General features: G+C 39.2%; 1 long non-coding RNA gene across 2 annotated transcripts; it reads left to right on the forward strand.

Annotated features, from left to right (window-relative positions):
* Positions 1-334: 334 nt before the first annotated feature.
* Positions 335-10,838, forward strand: LOC147653735 (uncharacterized). 2 transcript variants are annotated; one of them, XR_015285754.1, is made up of 11 exons: positions 335-893; positions 1,036-1,247; positions 1,648-1,721; positions 3,066-3,138; positions 3,507-3,734; positions 5,323-5,458; positions 5,734-5,832; positions 5,977-6,120; positions 6,335-6,420; positions 6,972-7,086; positions 7,558-10,838. It is a non-coding gene; the product is annotated as an uncharacterized LOC147653735 (long non-coding RNA). The 2 variants fall into 2 exon arrangements; XR_015285755.1 differs by lacking the exons at positions 335-893; positions 1,648-1,721.
* The last annotated feature ends 9,202 nt before the right edge of the window (positions 10,839-20,040 follow it).

Below are 20,040 nucleotides of genomic sequence, written 5' to 3' on the forward strand. Positions count from 1 at the left end.
GCCCACCAGAGGAGCGCAGAGTCCTTCTCCTCCAGGTCGAAATCCTCCAGAACCAGAGGAGAGGCACCCGTGCTCCTCTCGGGTTTGCTCACAGGGTCGAGGGGATGGGCCAAGAGCAGCAGCACGTAAAGCTGCAGCAGCGCGGAGGAGCCGTGAGCAGCCATAGTGCTCTGCCAGCAGCACCGAGGCTCTGGGCGTCTCTCTGCGAGCAGCTGTGCCTGGGCTCTGGGGCGCAGCAACAGCTGGGGACAGTTGCCAGCCAGCGTGCCGTCCCCAGAGGCTGTGATGTCACAGAAGCACAGAACGCCCTGGCTGCAGAGAGCCCTGAGAGAATGTTGAGTCCAAGCTGGGAGCCATGGCGGCAAGTATGGCCAGCAGAGCGGGGCCCGAGCGCTGCGGCCTGGCTTGCCTTGCACCCGTGCCACAATGATGACTCCAGCAGCCCCTGTCAGGCCATTGCAGTATCTGATGGCCCACGCTGGGCACAAGTTCTTCCCAATGGCCAGCGTAAACCTCCCTTGGCCCAGCTTCCAAGCCTTGTTGGCATCTGCTCTCTCTTGTCCTTGCCCACCTGGCTGGCGCTGCCGTGTTGCTCGCTGGCCTGTCTGTGGGAGAAGAGGCTGTGCCAATGAGTGCTGCTCAACTTGGAGGCCATTCAAAGGAGGATTTGATTGTGCCTGCTGTGGGAAGAAGGAATATGCGTGCACATGGCCACTTCCCATAGGTTTTACCCCAGATTTTCATGAGCAGCTGTCCTAGTGAAAGTCAAGTCTGTTTTAGTGAGTATTTGAGGGCTTCCAGAGCACAGTGCCATCTCAGGGGAATTCTGCTGGTTGAGTTCTACTGAGGCTTTGAGATGAGTTGCAAATCCTGAAAATGTTCTCCTTGCCCAGGTAGTAATTTCACAGTTTAGACTGTGGGGATATTGATTGCTCAGTGTTGAGGACCTCATGTAACTTTCAGCCCCAGAAACTTTCAACCTCCAGTGATTGTCCTTGAGACAAAACCATTTGAAATCTTTTTTTCTGTGGACAGGAATTGCTTCGGTGTTACTTCACATCATCCATTAAAAATTTGATGCCTGGAACAAGTCCCGAGTGCTGTGTGATTTCCTTGGTCGTGTTCCTTGGAATGGCTTCCCCCCCATTTTCTGAAGCTGGCCCCAGAAAGGTCATAGATGGGTGAGAAGTTCTGAAAGGCCAAGTGGTGCAGATCTTTGCCTCCTGTTTCGAGGTCTGCGGTGAGCTGTGAGTCCAAGAGCTGATCTGACGTGATGGTGAAAACACAGTTGTCGTGGTTTTAAAGCAGTAACTGAAAAAATACTAGAAAACTTACTTATTTCTTGCTGTGAGATATGGATTAGAGCAAGAGCAAAACAGGCTTAAAACTTAAAAGGAATAAAGAAAGTTTATTCACAAAACTACAAGAATAAGAACACCAGAATAAACTTTCAGAAAACCCTTTTATCCCGCACTACCCAGCATTCCCTTGTTCACATGACAAGATAGAGACAAAAGACTTTGGAACTTTGGTGTTTAAAACAGTCCCAATTCTTGCTAGAGTCTCTTTATCAGTGTTTGTATAGAAACAGAAATCTTCTTCTGCTAATCTATGGAGTTTCTCACAAGAAAAATATTTCTGTTATAGTTTTCTATTTGTTTGATGCCAGCTGCCCGGAAATCTGCCATGAGTTCACTCCTCCCATTTCACATCACTCTGAGGTGTGTATGGGCCATGAGTCCTCTTCATCTGTCTCTGTGAGCTTCGCAGGAAAACAGTTTTCTCATTGCCCTCAAGGCCTCAAATCTTCACTCCACTCTGTTCCAGCGCCTCACTGTATCACAATTACTCTACTTTTTACTCAAAATCCACACTTTGAACACTCCATGCTTCCCAATATACTCTGTCATGAATTAAAGGAGTTTTTTTCAGAACATGGTTGTCCATCTCCATAGCTTTAAGAGAAAAATATTTCAGCTTATAAAGCATCTCCTTATTCTCTCTTCCCTATCTAAAACTTAAGCCTTGTTTTTGTCCTATATTTTTCTAATACTAAAAAAAAAAAAATCTGTGTTTTTCTAAAAGTGAAAAAAAAAATAAAAAAATAAAGTAAAGAGTAGAAACAGAATAATATTTCTGAGAGGCAGGACATTTTTTAGTTTGTGTTGTCCGATGGAACAACAGTCACTTGAAGAAATTCCATATAGTAGAACATGTCACATTTGTCAATTTTAACCTGAAATTTATTAACAGGAATGTCTGTACTACGAACATGTGTTAAGTATAGGAATATATTGCATGTTTTCCTACTTGTAAGAAGTAAATTTCTGTCTTTACAAGCTAACACCATTAATTTCAGCTCTTAGTTATTCCCATTGCATATTCTTTTAAACAGACTTAATCAGACAAATTTTGTGTTATTTAGCAAGTAATGCTTGGTTATTACTACAAGTTCTTGAAGTCATAACACTTAAAATTGCAGTACATATATATTATTCTTACTATGATGATGTGAGTTGGCTGCTAGTCATTTAACTATATATAAGGTCTTACTATTTCTTAGTGCAATTACTTAAAATAAGTGTCTTGGAAATTGTTTTTATTTTTAGATTTAAAACTGTTCTTACTAAAGTTGATTTGTTAAAGATTGGACAATGTATATTTAATAATTAATGTTCCCCAGTGATATTTATTGTCAGTCAGGATTCACTTTACAGTCAATAAATAACCTAAAAAATCTGAATTTTGTAGCCAGTTTTGTCTAATTCTTAGAGCAATGCTTTGGGAAATTGGAGATATATATATATGAATATAAATATGTATATCTGCTATATACCTTTTTTATGATGGTTTTGTCCTACTACTGCAAATGTTTCTTTTTGTTTGTTTTTTCCTAACATACATAAAATTTTCTTAACCATATTTAAAGCTACCAGCTTGTTATTCTGACAAAACCCTGTGAGAATAAATTATTTTTATTAATACTCTACATGTCAAAACCTTGCAGTCAGTCAAATAACAGAAGGAGTGTTCATTGTCTCTCTCCCCCACTGATGCTGTTCTAGGAGTTGGAGTTAGAAGATTCAGACATCAAGTGAAACAGTGAAAGATGATAAGAAAACACTTGATTCTCACAAGGTATTTCCTACTAAAAGAGATTGTTTTGCAGTTTTGTTTGCTCTTGACACTATTTTGAGTAAATGTGAATTCCTAAGACATGCTCAAGGCAATTAAATATTTATGCTCCCCAAACTCAATTTTTAAGCAACATTTTCTGTTTACAAGAATCAGGTTTGCTTTGGTTTTATCTCTTTTCTTTCAGGTTACAAGACAGATTTTTTTATTATTATTTTCATTGGGGGAAAAAGATATGTATTTATAGTGTTTGTGAAGACTTTGCTCAGCTGAAAAAAGTAATAGATAACATGAGTATAACATTGTGTTCTTCCATATTTCTATTTTTAAGTCCTATTACATGTGATATTTTCCATTTTGCCTTCTATTAGGCCTGAAATTGGAAACTATTTAAAACCTAACAAACCCCGGAGTTTATCCCTGTTCTTTGAATAGCAACAGAAGTATGGCTGTCATGGTTTGACACATCAATGAAGAACAGCCTCTGCTCTGCAGCAGGTACTCAAGTGGAACTTTTGCAAGTGGGCTCTCATCAGGAGTGAAACACTGGCTGCTGACTCTGCTGCTTTTGGTCACAGACTGCTGCCTTTATGAACCAGGTTTGTCCTTCTGCTTCTTTTGTGTTTTATATAGACTTGATTACAAATGAGGCACTTGTCCTCTTACCTGGGAGTTGCAGCAGGTCAGCAGCAGCAGGAGTTACTGGCTGCTTCCCATCAGCTGACTCCTTTTAGCCAACCCTTCCCATTTCCTGCGCCAATCCGATTTTTCCAAGCAATTAGGAAGAAAACTAAACCATAACTTTTACAAAATCACTTTAGGGAAGATGTTGCTTAATTGTTTGCTTCATTCAAATGAACACTTCTAACATTCACTTCTCTGAGTAAGAATGCCTTTTATGAGAAGCTGCTAAAAATAGGAATTTGAGAGCAGGGATGTTAAAAGTAGGGCCAGAGAGGAGCAAATTTGTCGCAGGGCAAGTTCTGTTTGCACTGAGGGAGTACTATCAATTTTGTCTCTGTCCTGTCTTTCACTGGTCCTGAAACAACAGTGCCTGCTTGAACAAACCTGCTCCTCAGGAGTGATTGGATCTGGTGCTCTGGGTGTTAGCAGCTGCAGTGCTGAACCACAGGCAGACATGAGATCTGACTGGATCACCCTTGCTAACATTTTCATGTAGAACCCATAACTCACTTGATCAGCAACACTTGCTTGAATGCTGCCTTTTGCCTTGGCTCTTCCCACTAAATAGTTCTTGAGCTGGGAAGTGGTCCTGATCTAAGAATCTGCAGTAATCTTTAATTCTGCCTTTATAACTCAGGAAACCACAGTAACCTTCATTTTAGAATGTGAACATTTTTTGGACAAACACTGAATTGTAGCTTCATTGACATGAGCTAAAGTAAGCTCTTTCAGTGGTCCTAGAGTGGTAGCTGTAAAAGGCAATCAGAGTGAAGATCCTGAATAATTTTCTTTTCCAGCCAGGTTTTAATGTATTTCCCCTGCAAATCAATTCATGTATCATAGAGCTCAATTACCTGCCCATAAAATGAGAGTTGTTGCTCAGAACTGTGGAATTAGGGTAACAAGAACTGTAATGATACACTAGATAAACACTGTTGCAATACTCTCTCAGCCCTGTTAGGGTATTTTAAATTTGCAGCAGATCTCAGTAAGGATGAGAAAATGCTGAGCTACATAAAAATGATGGAGACTGGAGGAGAAATTAGCCTTGCAGTGTTCTACAGTCCCAACATTTCCAACCACCACACCTGGTAGTGAAAATGCTGGTTTGTATTTGAAAAAAAGGAACTGCAATCAATCAAATGCACTGCCAAGTATAAATTAATTTCTGTAAGTCAAGTCCCTTAGGAACAATTCCTTAATAAAAGATCTGTTTCAAATCTCCTAAGTCTTCTAAAACCAACCCCAACAAAACACAGAAAACATAGTGTCTTTATTTGACCTGTCCTAGACTTCATTTATTTATTTACAGTCTGAAGGATGAGTCAAGTACCTGCAGTGGTGCCTTTAGCAATGCAAAACAAAATATTTTGAATATTCTTATTTAGCGTTCCAGTTTTAATGAGCTTGGAGCATAGTGAAGGAGATCAGATGTTTGCAGGTTCTGGATGAGGGTAGAAATAATTAAAAAGCATCTTAAAAGTAACATCATATTTTTGTCAGCCATCTCTTCAGGGACTACTTTAAATCCCAGAATGTTCAAGAGCCATCATCACTGTGCAAACAGAAGCTCCAACTGAACGAAACCAGAAGAAGTGGATATGGCAAATTCTCTGGTCCAAGTGGTGATATTAATCTGGTGAGGCTCTGGATTCCCATTTCAGACATACTATCACAGCTTAAATATAGGAAAAAATTGGGATTTTACTTTGCTGTGGTCTCTTTTTGTTTTGCAAAATATGTGATAGTTAATATATGAGTAAAATCTTGTATAAAAACAGGTTTGTTTTTTGTTTTTTTTTCTAACAAATAGCCAAATGCATATTACCTGCCTTGCTGGAAAATAATTGAGGTCTTCCTCTAAGAAATTTTTTCTCAGAGTGCCTTTCTTTGTGATTTGTGTTCTTATCTTAGGAAGATACAGGAGTTGCTCATTTTAATGCTGTCCAGCAGACTATTCCATGCTTTCTCAGCTGTTTGGATCTGCAGTTCAGGATTGGACCAAGAAAAATGGTGATGGGATGAAATTATTTTTATTCTTAAATGAGGACAATTCCATTTTTAAACATACACATGTGCTTCCAATGCTTTCAGTAGTCAAGGATGAAATTTTGAACAGACATGAATTCCTCAGTCTTTGTTTCTTTTTCCCTGAAGGATGGAATTTGGACTTTGCCCACCAGTGCAGTCCTTGCTATGGGCAGATGTTTCTTCTGTTCTTCTTACCAGCAGTAGGAGTGGTTGGACACTGAACCTCAAAGAAGAGGGAGCTAACATCCCTTACCTGGATAAGTCCCACAGGTAAGCACCTTGGAGAAGTTCTTCAACCAAAACCAGTTCCTGTAAGGCTTTCCAGCCCTTGACAGGAAATAAGCTGATTCCTGCAGGCTGCAACATGAAGACTTCCAGACTGAAGTGAGCATCCTGCTATAAGGAAGGATTTGGGAGTAGTGAGTCATCATTTGTATGGGAAATTAATCTGTGATTTTTATTTATTGTTTTTTTTCATTTGAAGTAACATCACATCATCATAGAGAGACATTGTCTGTCATTTCTGGTGTGGATACCTGAATAACTCAGCTAGACAGGTAGCATGATAAGGTAATACAATGCAGATATTGAAAGGAATTTTTTGGATGATTTTTTTGTTAGTTCAAGCTGCAGTCCCTGATTTATTCAGGCTTTGAAGTACCATGCAAGCCTTTCCCACAGAAAGAAATTTTCCAGAAGAAATTCTGTTTTATGTAAATAATGCACTGTGCAGTAAACTAGAAGAAAGCAGGGAGCAACAAAACTTCCTAGAACTTAAAATCTTCACATTTGGTGTGACTGTACAGTAAATGTTAGAAGAAAATTTTTAAAAGCTTTCTTCCTTTAAGTTCCATTGAAGCATTCACCCATTGTTTAATGTGCTTTTATTGTTACTCTCCATAAGTTTTCCCTGTTACATTTTTTTGATTGCAAATGGTTTACTGTGCTAGCTTTTTCCATTGTCACACAGTAAGAAGCCATAACTAAAGAATGATCATTTTTTTGTAATTTGAAATAATGATGGAAGCTTTATTCAAATGGAAAATATTGCCAACTCTGCTCTCCCTTGCCCCCTTGAAATCCAGTTTTAGAATTACAGAACTCTGTATTCTCCATTCCAGAAAAATGAATATGTAGACATCTGCCTGGACTAATCAAGTAATCACTGCTCTTTGTGATCTTCAATGCCGTTCTTCACTCAAAAACCTCAAAGCACAAAGAATTTTTCTGAGGCAGGTAAGAGAGCCACTTGCATTTCCTCTTTCAGTCTCGCAGCCATTCCTGTAGCTCACGTGACAATCATTTGGGCAGGCACATAAGAGTTGAAACTATGGGGTGAACTATCCTTCAGATACAGTCTCTTCCTGTACATCTTGGAAAACTTTGAACCAAATAGTGTAGTTCAGCACAGTTCAGTGCTTTGACTTTGCTAAAATGAACTTGGCAGTAGCAGCAATACTGGAATATTGTGATTCTGGTGCCTATCATGAATAATTATAAATATCAGAAAAAAATGAAGCTGCAGCAGTAGTGGAATATTGTGATACTGGTGCCTGTTACAAGTGCTTCTAAACATCATAAATATTTAAAATGACTAACAGAAATCTAAATTCCTAAGTTAATCTCCAAGACTGCAATTTTTAAGGACCCAAATTTTACTGATCCTGAAAAACCTGGGGATTAATATTTCCTTGGCTTTTGTGTCAGAAAGCCATGCACAGTGGAGCTGTTTGTGCATTGAGGGCAATCTCCTTTGGCTTTTTTGAGCTCAAGTTCTTCAAGCAAGTATTAGTGTGAACAGCAGCAGCTTAAAGCACTCCCTAATCTTGAAGAGACCATAAGTAACACACTGCTTGAACAAGGTGGGTTTGGACCAGATTTAACAACGTGATTTGCTTTTTCCTGTGTTTTAGTTTAAATTTTGCTTAAAACGGAGTTGTTTTAGCACTGGAATAGTTTAGATTATTCAGCATTTATATATACAAGAAAAAGGTTTCTAGAGTTTTGTTCTTAGTGTTCATTGTAATGTGAGTTATGTATCTAAACCCATAGAAATTCTGTGAAATTTTAAATTCTAAGGGGTCAAGGATTTGGTTTTGGGTTGGTTCTGTTATTCCTGTGCGGATTGGAATGATTTGTTCAAACTCTGTGCATGTTACATGACATCTGTAGTAAGTGAATCCCAGAAGATTTTAAGATTTATTTTGAGTCTGTTTCAATCTTGAATATAATTCCAAAATTATTTTTATCTAGTCCCTGTAGATGGAAGCATCTTTGAGACTAATTCCATCATATCTTGGGGATTAGAAGAAATGGGGAAAATCTGTGAGAAATGAGGAGAGCAAATTATTGTCTTTCAATGAAGTAAGCACCAACTCAGATCTTGTCATACATTATGAATAATCTCATTTTTGCTGGAATCCTGTACTATATTAAAGACATTATGGCAGGTAAAATTACCTAGGGGAGTACTGCTTTCTTAGGTACCTTTGTACCAGAAGATGGAGCCGGAGAGCCTGGATTCAGCATCTCTGCAGGGTCAACGTTCTTTCAGTAGAGCTGACCCGGCTTTTGTTATCTCCATGGATGAGATCAAAAAAGGAAAATGGAGGTCACAGCTATTTCACAGTTTAATAGCCCTGTAACCATTAAAACATAGTAAACCCAAGAATAAAAACAGAACCCAAGTGAAGTCAATTTAAATAGTTAAGGAACAAGGACGTGTTTCAGTGGGAAACATCCATAAGGTAATGCATAACTTTTTTTTTCCCTATCACATACTTAGAGATGAATTTTAAATTCCAGTGTGACAGGTCTCAAAGGTAAAGCTGAACATGATAATTAATATAAGATCATTCATACCTGATTCTCTGCAGGACTTTTATTGAATTGTGAAAAGTAAGAGATATGATTCTGCAAACTTTTTCCCCGGCAGACCTCACACAGAAAGTGTTGCTGTGGAAGTTTTAAGCAAGATTCCCAACACCAATTAATTTGAAGAGCTAATGCATGTTTGGATCCTCTGATGAATGGTGCTGAGGATCAGTATTTTGCAAACTATTTCATATCTTAGAGAGCCCCAGCCATGAAATATGCCCACATGAATGCCATTTTCAGGGTTTCTAAGCAAAACAAAAGTATGTACATTTTATTAACGCAGATGGCGGCATTTTTAAAAAGAATCCTAATCATCCACGGACATTGCAACTTCCCCCTCTCCCTCCCACCACTATTGCATGCACTAAGGATCTAACTCACATTACAAAAATAACTTCAGAGAAGGCTTGAAACTAAATTTCATCATTTCCCTTTTTTAATGGCAACAGTTTCAAATGTGTACATAATGTTGCTGCCACTCAATCAGTTTATTGTAAATACCACATACAAATCAGTGGGGTTTTTTTCTGTTTTCAAAACAAATCTTGAATATTTGAAAAGCACTCTGAAAAGAAGTCCTTGTTTCAATATTTAGCTTAAAAAGTAGTCTATTCTGTTATTTATTTTTGCCCCAAACCCTCATTGTTTTATTAAGAACTCCTCGGGAAGTTTTGCATTGTTGGACATGAATTCATTCCATCCTCCAGACAAAACAGTGCTTGTGGAACTTGATCAGCTTGAGGTTGCTGTTGGAGTAATAGACAGCTCTTGGACTTCTCATGGGAAACAGCCCCGTTTTTATCATCCTTGCCTTCTATTCTTCTTCCTAGCAGCCATTTGTGCTTTAAATTATTGTGAACACTATCTCTGGCTAACAAAACACCAATAGTTCCTGGGCCAGGATTTGGTTTCTGTTCCCAAGGTCATGATGTGGCGCAGTGCGGGTCTGATTCTCTGGTGTGCTACTGCAGATTTTTGAAACAAGCAGGAGAAATGATATTTATGTTGGTCATATTCTGACACCAGTCATTTTATGAAAGAGCTACAACCTTTGAGTCACTTGGAAAAATTACTTGAGTGACGCTGTGTGCTTCATTCAGTTATTTCATGAAGTGCCTAAATGCTTCAAGCATTTCTTCATATGAACATTACATTACTATGATATGGAATCTCTTGCTATGAATGTTCTGTCAAAATGGGTTTTTGTGAATGGTTAATGCTTGCATAGAAAAATAAACCCATGCACTTCAGAGTTCTCAGAGAGGTAGGGCTGTAATTCCAGAAACATGCCTGCTTTTGATATTCCCAGTGGCACCCTGCCTATGTTTTAGTAAGTGAAACACAAGCGTTCATGAAACTCTAGTCCTTCTACTTTTTTATTTACTTCTGAATAATGAACAGAAATGCATCTGTGTATTGTATCCAACTGCATATGGGATTCTTGCTAGGTGATTGTAATTCTGTGGTGAGCCCAGAGTGTGATTATTAACAAATAATGCTGTGTCGTGATCAACAATAAGCCAGTGGGCTTGAAAATTTGAGAAAAAACCTCTTGTATTAATTTTCTGGAATGTGAAGCTCTCAGGTAAATCAGAAGAGCTGGCTCACAGGAGTGGCAGAGCACTGCAGATTTATTCCCTAGGTCAGTAATTTACACCCACTTCTACTTGACTCCCTGTTCTAATGTGTAATGTCAGTAACATTCTCCTGCTTATTAAAAATGATTAATAGGCAAAATATGGGGTCAGAGGATGCAGAACTCATCTTTTTAATCTGCCCCCAAATATCCAAAGTACTGTTTCCTTTCAATGGAGAAACGAATGAATTTAAATCTTCTAGTTTTGCTTAAAATTGCTGCATCATTTCTGAAGGCTTTGCTATTACACAAATTCCACTCAAAATTGGTAGTGAGGTCTCAAGTCACTCTTGTTATGGGTCATGAAGTTCTGCACAGAATAGAAGAACCATGTGAGTCTTGGTGTGAGGCCACTGAAGCAGAGTTTTCTCTCTGGTTTCACTCACCCAACTCTCTTGTCATTCACAGGATCCTATAAGCACGTGAGATCAGTCTTAGAAAATAAATCCAAACTATTGCTTCTCTACCATAAAAAGTGTGGAAGTCACTTTCTGTTGTTTCCATTCTGTTTTGTTTGTGTGAGTATTTCAGGTCCTCAAATTTGTCAGTGTCCTACTTGATCATCACATTTAATCCTTTAGAGGTGCTAAAGATGCTCTTGTCTAAAATGACTTTGGGGAACAGTCATTCTTTGGTCTGCACTCAGTAATTGTGTGATTTACTCAAAGGACTGTAATCCTATGACAGAAGAAGAGCAATTAAATATCAGAATTATTCAATTACTCTTAATGTAGGGATTTAAATGTGTTTTGTTGCATTGTAGTGGTTTTGAATACTTTAGGACACTTGCACAGGCATAGGGTCTGAAACTCATAAAACAAGAAAAATGCCTAATTGCTCTATGCATGGATTATTTATAACTGTGTGGTCTATGAAGGAATAAGAGTCCATAAAAAGAATGCCACTGAGTGTTAAAACCAATCTACTTGCTGCATTTTAATTGGGAGGAGAGTCTTAGCTCTTTGGTTTCAGAATCATTGCGTTATGGATATGGTGCTTGCTTTCTAATTTTAAATCAGTAGGAGGAGGAGTAAATATTGATTGAGGAACTTGGTGTGTCAGGGTATAATTACTCTATAACAGATGAAGCCATGAAACCTTTGGAGATTTCTGTTTTCTTTGCTCTGAAGTTTAGACCTGCTAATTTACTCGGGAGGGGCAGGGAGAGGTTAGAATTACTGTATCTGCATATGGATTTGGGGAGGCATACCCTGAGTTATGCAGAAGTGTTTATGTCAGCCTACCTCTCTCTCTTCCTATTTATTTCCTTGATTTGTTTGTCCTCAGCTCTCTTAATGAACACATGGATTTAAACCTCTTGGGGCACACTGAGGCTTCCTTCTGGTTCTCTCCTTGTCTGGAAGATACCAGCATAGGTTATGCCGGTGCACGGGTTTTGTCTAACAAGCTTGGCACAGAATTTGTTCAAGGTTGGCAAATGGTGACATCAGGAATGCAAAATACATTTAATTTCATTGAACGTGTAAAATTATTTCCTCCTGAATTCCCTTAAGTGATGCAATTCAGCCCAGAGTCAAGTTTTACATCCAAGTTGTTACAGAAATAGTAATAATTCAGTCATATAATGGCTGAAACAGCACTGCTATAGTGCACAATTCAAATCTGTCCCTACAGTGGTACTAAAATCAGTTATCACCTTTGAAAGCTTCTCTGGACACTTGGCACTTAAATTGATCAATTGATCCATTAACGCTCCCCTTTTGCTAACCTATTGGTTAGCTGGTCTCCTTTAATTTTCCCCTTTGGTGAAGCAGTTCCACTGGTCTGCATGTAATTATGGTCCTACATGAATGCCTTTTCAAAAACTGCCTTTTGGGAAGCTTGTGCTGGTTTTTGTGTGGGAGAAGTAGGGAAATTGTTGTTACCTGTGGTAACTATCCAGAAAAGGAAAAGAAACCCCAAACCCCCATAGCTGATGTACTGTATCTATCTGGTTTATATTTCACATGGCCTAGAATTTGTTACCTGTGGCTGAAGGGAAACAAACAAACAAAAGCTACAAATGATAAAAAAGTCACAACTGAAAGAGGTGTAAGTTGTGAAAATGAGTTGGAAAGAAATGGCACTTGGAGTTGGATTAGATATAGCAAGACCAGGCTTGCTCTGTTCTGAGAGTGAGGAATAATAGAAGAGATTGAAAAGTAACCTTAGCACTCAAGGGTCAAGAAGAAATAATGTTGGTTATTTTTCTTAACAACATCTTTTGATTTTAAATTTTCCTCTGATAATTGGCAGTATAGCAGAAGATGTATTCAGCAGCAACAGCAAATCTGTGCCACATTCAGTTTAACCATTTACCCATAGACTAGGAAATCAATGCTGTTTAATAAGGATAAAGGAGGGCAAAATTGTGATTCAAAACACTTTTCCTTCATAAAGCAAGTATTTTGTTTAAGCATTTTTAAAAATACAATACTGCTTCAGCAGAGTGTCCTAATAATGAAATAGTTTGTTAAATGTATACATTCAAATAGCCAGTAACTCTGTATTTACAGAGCTAATAGTGCTCTTGCTGGAAACACCAGGGAGGATAAAAACATTAAGTGGTTATTTTGCTTGGGAGAAAAATGATTTGGCTTCAGCAAATTGTCTGCTGATATTGAGGATTCTCAAACAACACATACCTTCCCATCCCTTGTCTACCTTGAAATCCCATTTCAATACGTTTCATTATCCTGTAAGTTAAATAAGAAAAGCTGAGAACGTAGGCAAGGCTTAACAGTGATGATCCATGTGAAGAGGGGTTATTTTTCTGTTTTACATTAAAAATTGAACAGGCTTTGAAAAGAAGCAGGCCCAGGTATTGTTTTGAAGTAAATTGTAACATCAGTACATTTGTAGTGAAATTGTTCCTGGTTGCTATTATGTAGCAGCAAAACTGCAGAGGTGAACAGAAGATGCAGAATGGATTTGAGGTGGAATTATTAACTACTTGGTGTAGGCTTCAAAGAGACAAGAGCTGCAACCATCAGCTCCTTGTGGTGCCTGGTCTGGGTGCTCCTTTAGGGTTTGGAGGTGGGGTAGAAAGCTGGTGCTTTGGAAGGCTTGAGTGTGTTTGTATCCATCTGTGCATGCCCAGCTTTATGATGGGTGGTACTGATTTAGCTCTTCACTTCTATTTCCTCTGGGAACCTAAATAAACATGATAGGACTCTTGGGAAACCCAGCTACTAGTACTGCATCACTGGCACCATGGCAGAGCTCAAATTATTAAAGCAAGGCAAAAAACCTCAAATCTAGTAAGTAAAAGTTCTATTTCATTTCTATTCCCTGGCAGTCGTATTTCTGGCCTATGACTGTAGTGTGTTGTAGATGTTCAAGATAAAAGTTGATTTCAGGTGATAAAGTACACTTAAATTTTCATAAGTCTTCATGTAAAAAACAGATCCTAAGCTTGTACAATTTTATGATTCACCCTTAGTCACTGGAGCTTAGAGTAGAGAATATATTCTGAAAGTGCCATGTTATCAGTGGCTTGTCAAGTCCTTTCTGATTTAGCCCCTGGCTCTAAGCAGACTGTCCTGCTTTCTGTGAGAGTAATAAAAAGATAAGCCTTGAGAGATGTGTAGGGGGGAGAAGGAGCTCATTTGCATTCAGATGAGCTATTCTTTCAGCCTCTCTCTCTATTTGATCTTATAAAAATTATCCTAGATTTGATCAAGAGCAGAGAAAAGATGGATAAATCCAAAGACAGGTTAACAGCAGAGTTTCTCATCATGGTAACTCCAGTAGAAAAGTGATGCATAGGAACACATCTTTGCACTCACTGAAACCTGTGTACAGTGTCTTGTGTCATTGGTCAGGAGTATTAGATGTGACACTGAGACATCAAACAACTTCACAATGAGCTGAAATAGAGAATTCCATCTTAATAACGCTTCTCCTAAAATGTTGGTAGGGTCCCTTATCTTTGATGACATTAATTTTCTTTTTGGCCACCATTGCACATGGCATGCCAAATATTTTATTGCTAGAAACTATATTCCAAGGCTGTAGGGTTGTGTTCATGACACAGATACCATAAATTATCTTCAGCCATAGCATCTGATAATTCTCCTAAAGTAGAGCTACTCATACAGGCCTGTGGGGCAATGCATTTGTAAATTTGTATTTCTAATGGAAGTGTCCTTACATTCATTTAGTACAAATGAGTGCAGACCCTCAGTGGTGTAAAGTCATTGGGATCCACTAAGCCAAGAACACTAGGCAGAGATATTTTCCAGCCCAGAATCCTGCTAGGATGCACAAATGTAGACCCTTCTCAGCCTTCCCCAATGACTTTGAGCTTATGGAAATAAGATTATAGGACAGGATGTAAAATTTGGTGGCAGATAGAGAACACTGCTGTTTCTTCTTCTCTGGCAGACTGTTCAGGAGGAAGTTTACTTGTAGTAATACCTTTTGGACCCAAAAAATGAAAGTAAACTTTAGAAAGTACGTACCTCTGAGAAGAGCTGAACTCAGAATGTGGTTTAACATGGCAGATAAACACAAGATGCAGAGCAGGTATTTTTCTTTCACCTTTTTCACATTAATTGCCACGGGGGGAAAAGCTCCTACATCCTTGTTCTGTATGAGACTCTTTTTCTCTTTTACCAACTGTGGAGGAGCGAACCCAGGAATGAGCTGGGGAGGAAAAAGGACTGAACAGTTCTTTATTTTGGCCTCTGGAGAATCAAAGTTGTGGCCTGAAACCTACCCGAGCCAAGTGTATTTTCAGTTTGTAGAAGCTTGCTCTGCTATGAATTTCTGTCTCTTGGCTGGATACTCAGCATCTCTAAGTGCAGAATCCTCCCTGGCACCGTATATCCTCGCCTTGTCCCTGCCACCACCACTCAAATATTTTCCTTTCATTGTAAAGTGAGTGAGATTTTACTTGGCTGGAATTCTGCAGTGCTGGGAATGAAGGTTTTTTCCTTCTTCATTTTTTTATAATGAATTTCTTTTTTATTCTATTCACACCTTCTGAGTGAGCCTTTCATAAGGGCTTCTGTATTTCACAGAGGCTACACCTATTTGGGCCTGAAGACTTTGATACAATTGTAATCACCTGGAAATGGAACCTGTTTGATTTGTATGGAAGGCAGCCATTCTCCCTGTTCCAAACTTCCTAAAATAGTTTATCCACGTTGAAAAAAACAATACCTCTTGGAGATAATGAAGACAGTGCATGATGGTGATTCCAGGGATGGAGAAGAAGAACCATCACCTTCCTCACACCATCAAACTTGAGACTAAGGTTTGCAGTTCTAATTTTAATCCACAGTAATCTACAGACAATCCTTTATTATCTAAAAAAGCTGATACCGTCAAGTTGGAAGCAAGCTGAAGTTGGAAGAGTTAGGTTTCTTCAAAGCTCTTGTTTCCAGCAGGATTGGAGAGTCTTTACCTTTTGTAACAGGAAGGTTTTAAATTTGTAATGCTGACCTTGCAACTGGAACTTGGTGGCTCCATTGTTGCACTTGCAGCAGCCAGATGACCTCAAAGGAGAAGTGCGTTGTTCTGACTTCTGTGTAAGCAGTGGCTGCAAATACCATCAGGAAGTGCTGGACTGGCAGGACATTGGATGGATGCTCTTAGGCCACAGAGCTGGAAATATCAGCTGTAGCCACATGGTAAGTCCATTTATGTAATTCCAAATCAGTTCCTCACACGATCTGTGCTCCTCTATTCCGTATCAGCTTGGTGAGGAGGTAGATGAGACTGTTGGGGGAAAGAAACCACTTCAATTTAAAGCAGAGAAACTGTTCCATTATAAATGCTGAAGATAAACCTTTGAGGCTACCAAAGAAATCTTTCTTTGTCTTCCAGTTAATAACTTCAAATGGATAACAAATCTATGCTGTATAATCTGCTTTGAATGGATTTCCTTTGGAACGTGTGCTTCTTCCTGAATGACAGAACTGCAATATTTTCACACTTGCAGTTTCACCCTCAAATGGCCACAGGAAATGCAGCAGCTTCTGTTTTCTGTTGCTTCTGTTTGTTAATGCTTCAAGGTGTTGCTCTGTATTTGTCCCCAGCTGTCATGACCTTAGAAAGAGAATGTTCTAAAGATAGGAGTAAAAAAGCCAGAGAGCTCCTCCTTGCAGCAGACACGGGCAGCATTGGATCCTAATAGTTTTTGCAAGGCATCCTGATGGGGAGAGGCAGATGTCAAGAATGGCAACTTCAGCAGGTGTGTGGCTGCTTCGTAGCTTGGGCTGGATTCAGGAAGGGCAGTGTTCCAGAGAGCAAAGTCAAGAGTTTGAATCAAGTAAGTGTGAGGTGCCCAGAAAGGCAGGGCCCACACTGCTCATGTGTGTCGGGGGAAGGTGAGAATCAGGCCCATCTGCTCCTAGAAATGCAGGTTCCATCTTTAGCAGCCAAAGGCTATGCAAATAAATGGCTTCTATGTATTGGAGAGCATAGAGCATGAAGTTAGTGTTTCATGCAGTTGTTTGAAGGCAATATGGGATTCCAGAGCTTAGTGTTTGAATTGCAACTTGAATTTCCTTCTTTGCTGTTATTTAGACTGCTCTGAAGTAGTCATGAGAAGCAAAAATGAAAGGCAATGTTGTTTGATGGGGACTGTGGTAGGGCTTTCTTGCCAGATTTGAAATGGCTTGAATTGATTAAAATCTCCAGGTGAGGGGAAGGTTGTATCCATTCCTCTCTCTTATTAAAGCAAATTTTCCAAGAGGGATGTAAAATTGCAGTTGAGGGTTGGGGTGGTTTTTTCTTTTTTCCCTTCTTTCATGTGCAACCTAACAACTCCAATTTCGCAGGCCTATTTAACATTTGATCCCTAAAAGTCAGTCCTTTGCTTTGTATTTTGGGCACTTGTTCATCTTGGGGAATTTGTCATCTTCTCAGGGCATTGAAGGTCAACCAAATGCTGCAGGTTTCATTCTTCCTTTCATATGGTCTATGTCCTGGGGTTTGACTCTTAAGCAGAGCTATTTTTTTATTTTGCAGCCTAGCAGTTGTACGGTGGGGCTGTGTGCAGGTGAATTGACTTGAGAACGATGGGTAAATCAGCTCCTGGGAAGATGTGCACTGCCTGGCCCCGATGCTTCAGCATGCTTGAGGTCAGCTTGGCTGTCTCTGACTGTCTAATAATAATGCAGAATAACAGAATTAAGTATTCATTGTAATTGGTGATCAATAAGATTTGTTTTCAGCTAAGTCTGCGTGCTAGTTTCTAAAGCACTCCAGTCTGTTTCATCAATGACCTTTGTGGTTTTAGCTTAAGCTAAAAATCTAGTTTCTGCTGTTGTTATTTTCTGCCCTGTCGCTGTGAGAGGAAGGGATGATGGCTGGAGGTTTGGCAGTCAGCGAGGGCCTGGCCACCACTGCAGTTCTGTACACTCAGCCTTGGAGATGTGATCAGGAATGTGCTGTTAGTTGCCAGTTTTGTATTGCAAAGACTGAGCATGCTGCCATCACTGTGTTTGATGAGTGAGTTTTCATTGGTTTGGTCCAACTCCAAAGCAGCCTTAATTTGAAGGTGGAATTCTTTGTGGATGAGGCTGTGAAGAATATGGTGTTTATACTCCCATCCTATGGGCAGTACGGTAGAACAACTCCTAACTGATTTGGTAATAAAGACCTAGTTTTTCTTCACTAAACCTGCCCTAGCCAAATTCATCAGCTGGTGATAGCTATCTCTGGAGTGGGAGTTCTTTATTGAGTTGATTGACAATTTAATATACTTTGTCAAGCTGTGTTGTTTAGTTTCTGTTGATCCAGAGACACCTGAGGCTCCTTTTGCTTCCTAAGGGATTAAAGTAGCAAGCACTTAGAATGAGATATTGGGAAGATGGGTGCAGGAGACTTTGTAATTTACTATGGAAAAACATAATAATGATGATGAATATTTCAGGTGGAAATGATAGTATTTCACTATATACTATGTGAAATGCTTTTATGTGATTTTTTTTCATTTCCCTTTTATTTTTTAATCCTGGATAAATTAAATGAGGCTTTTGGGGAAAGCATGAGCTGGAATTTCTATTGAGGTTGATAACCTCTGATTCTGCTCTTGTTTGTCTGTCTGCTGGAACTTGTAGCAAACTAGCTATGTCCAAGTTTAATTGTGTAATAATTATCTTTCAAATCGAGCCTTTCTCACTTGGTGCTGATGTATTTGGGGGAGGGAGGGGAATGGAGAGTAAAGAGCTCCTTTCATGAATACAATTTTAATTTCATCTTGCTGATTTGAGCCTTTCCAAGATTCAAGTGAGCATTGGATCAGGTTGGAACTGAGGGGATGACTCATGACTCTGGCATAAAAACTACATTGCATTCCACATATTGGGAGTTTTCTGTTGCCCACAAGAAAGTTCAGGAAAAAAAAGAAAAATATAGAAATGGGTTTCAAATTTCCTGTGCTATTTTCAGTTGACTCCTCTTTCTGGAGGTGCCTTAGCAAGTGTAGGACATCTGAAAAACTTGGAACTGCAACTTTCTTGTTGAGGCTCTGATGAACATTGCTTCTGTCATCAAGTTCTTGTGTTCATACTTTGAACTTAGCTGAGTAATGTTGGTATCAGCAGACTCTGCTAAAGCCATGCCTTCCTAATTAATAATGCATTCTTAATAAAAAAAAAAAAAATCTATTTCTTCATGTATTTAATTACCTAGTGAGTGTAAGACTGAATGAAGTTAATACCGTGCAGATTTCAAGCAAAACGCTGCTTTTTAATGTGCTTCAGTATAGGCTATGCACAAGTCAATAGACATGATTTTTAAGCCTCAGTTACCTTTCATTACCCTGTGCATATTCAAATTCAGATTGATGAATGCTGAACCAAAAGCAGACATCATAGAGTTAATTGAAGTTCTTTAAATTCAGAGGCAAACTATTTTCATAGCTTTGTTTTGAGGGTGGGTTGCTTTTGATGTCTGGGGTTTTTTTGGCTAAGGCAATGGCAAACATTTATTTATCCTGCTCCCTCCCCATTTTCCACCATCGTTGTTGCCAGTGATGCCTGCAGTGCTCAGTGGTCAATGACCCTCAGCCAGGGTGAGCTGCAGGAGCCTTACAGACGGGCCTGTTCTTTCTCCCAGTGCTAGAACAAGTGCAACAGCACAGTGCCATTTTGCTAAAAGCTAATATTTTTTCCCAACAGGTTCTTCTCCAGGCAGAATGAAATGCTTTCTTCAAGAGCAACCACATCTTTTCTCTGCCTGAAAGGTTGTGTTTGTTTGGGTTTTTTTCTCTTGCTTTAGGTGAGAGATAAAAAAAAAAATGAAGAGGAAAGCCCAAGGAAATGCCAAAAGTACCACCTGGTAGTAATTTTGTGTGAGTGTCTCCATTTACACTTCAAACTTGCTCTTGGAGAACTTGGAGCTGCATTTAAAATGTATTTTGGTAGGTGGTCAGCTGTTGACTATCTGCATTTCTTCTTCCATTTCTTTTCTGTGCTTGTTTGGTATTGCTGCTGAATGTCCCCAAAGAGTAAAGTGGTGTGGAAGAGTTGAGGAAGCAGCTTTTGAAATTCTAAAGCTGATGTGTAGGTTTTGTTCCTCTTGGATTTTTAAAAGCAGGTATGTCATCCAAGTTAACTTTCTTCAGCAAGTAACAAGATTGTCGTCCTTCCACTGATGCTCTGTATTTTAACAGAGGTATTTGATGGTGCTGGAAAGGAGCAAGATGCAGAATGAGTTTGAGA

The sequence above is a fragment of the Cyanistes caeruleus genome, chromosome 4 (genome assembly GCF_971803275.1).
Source record: "Cyanistes caeruleus chromosome 4, bCyaCae1.hap1.1, whole genome shotgun sequence".
Classification (NCBI taxonomy): Eukaryota; Metazoa; Chordata; class Aves; order Passeriformes; family Paridae; genus Cyanistes; species Cyanistes caeruleus.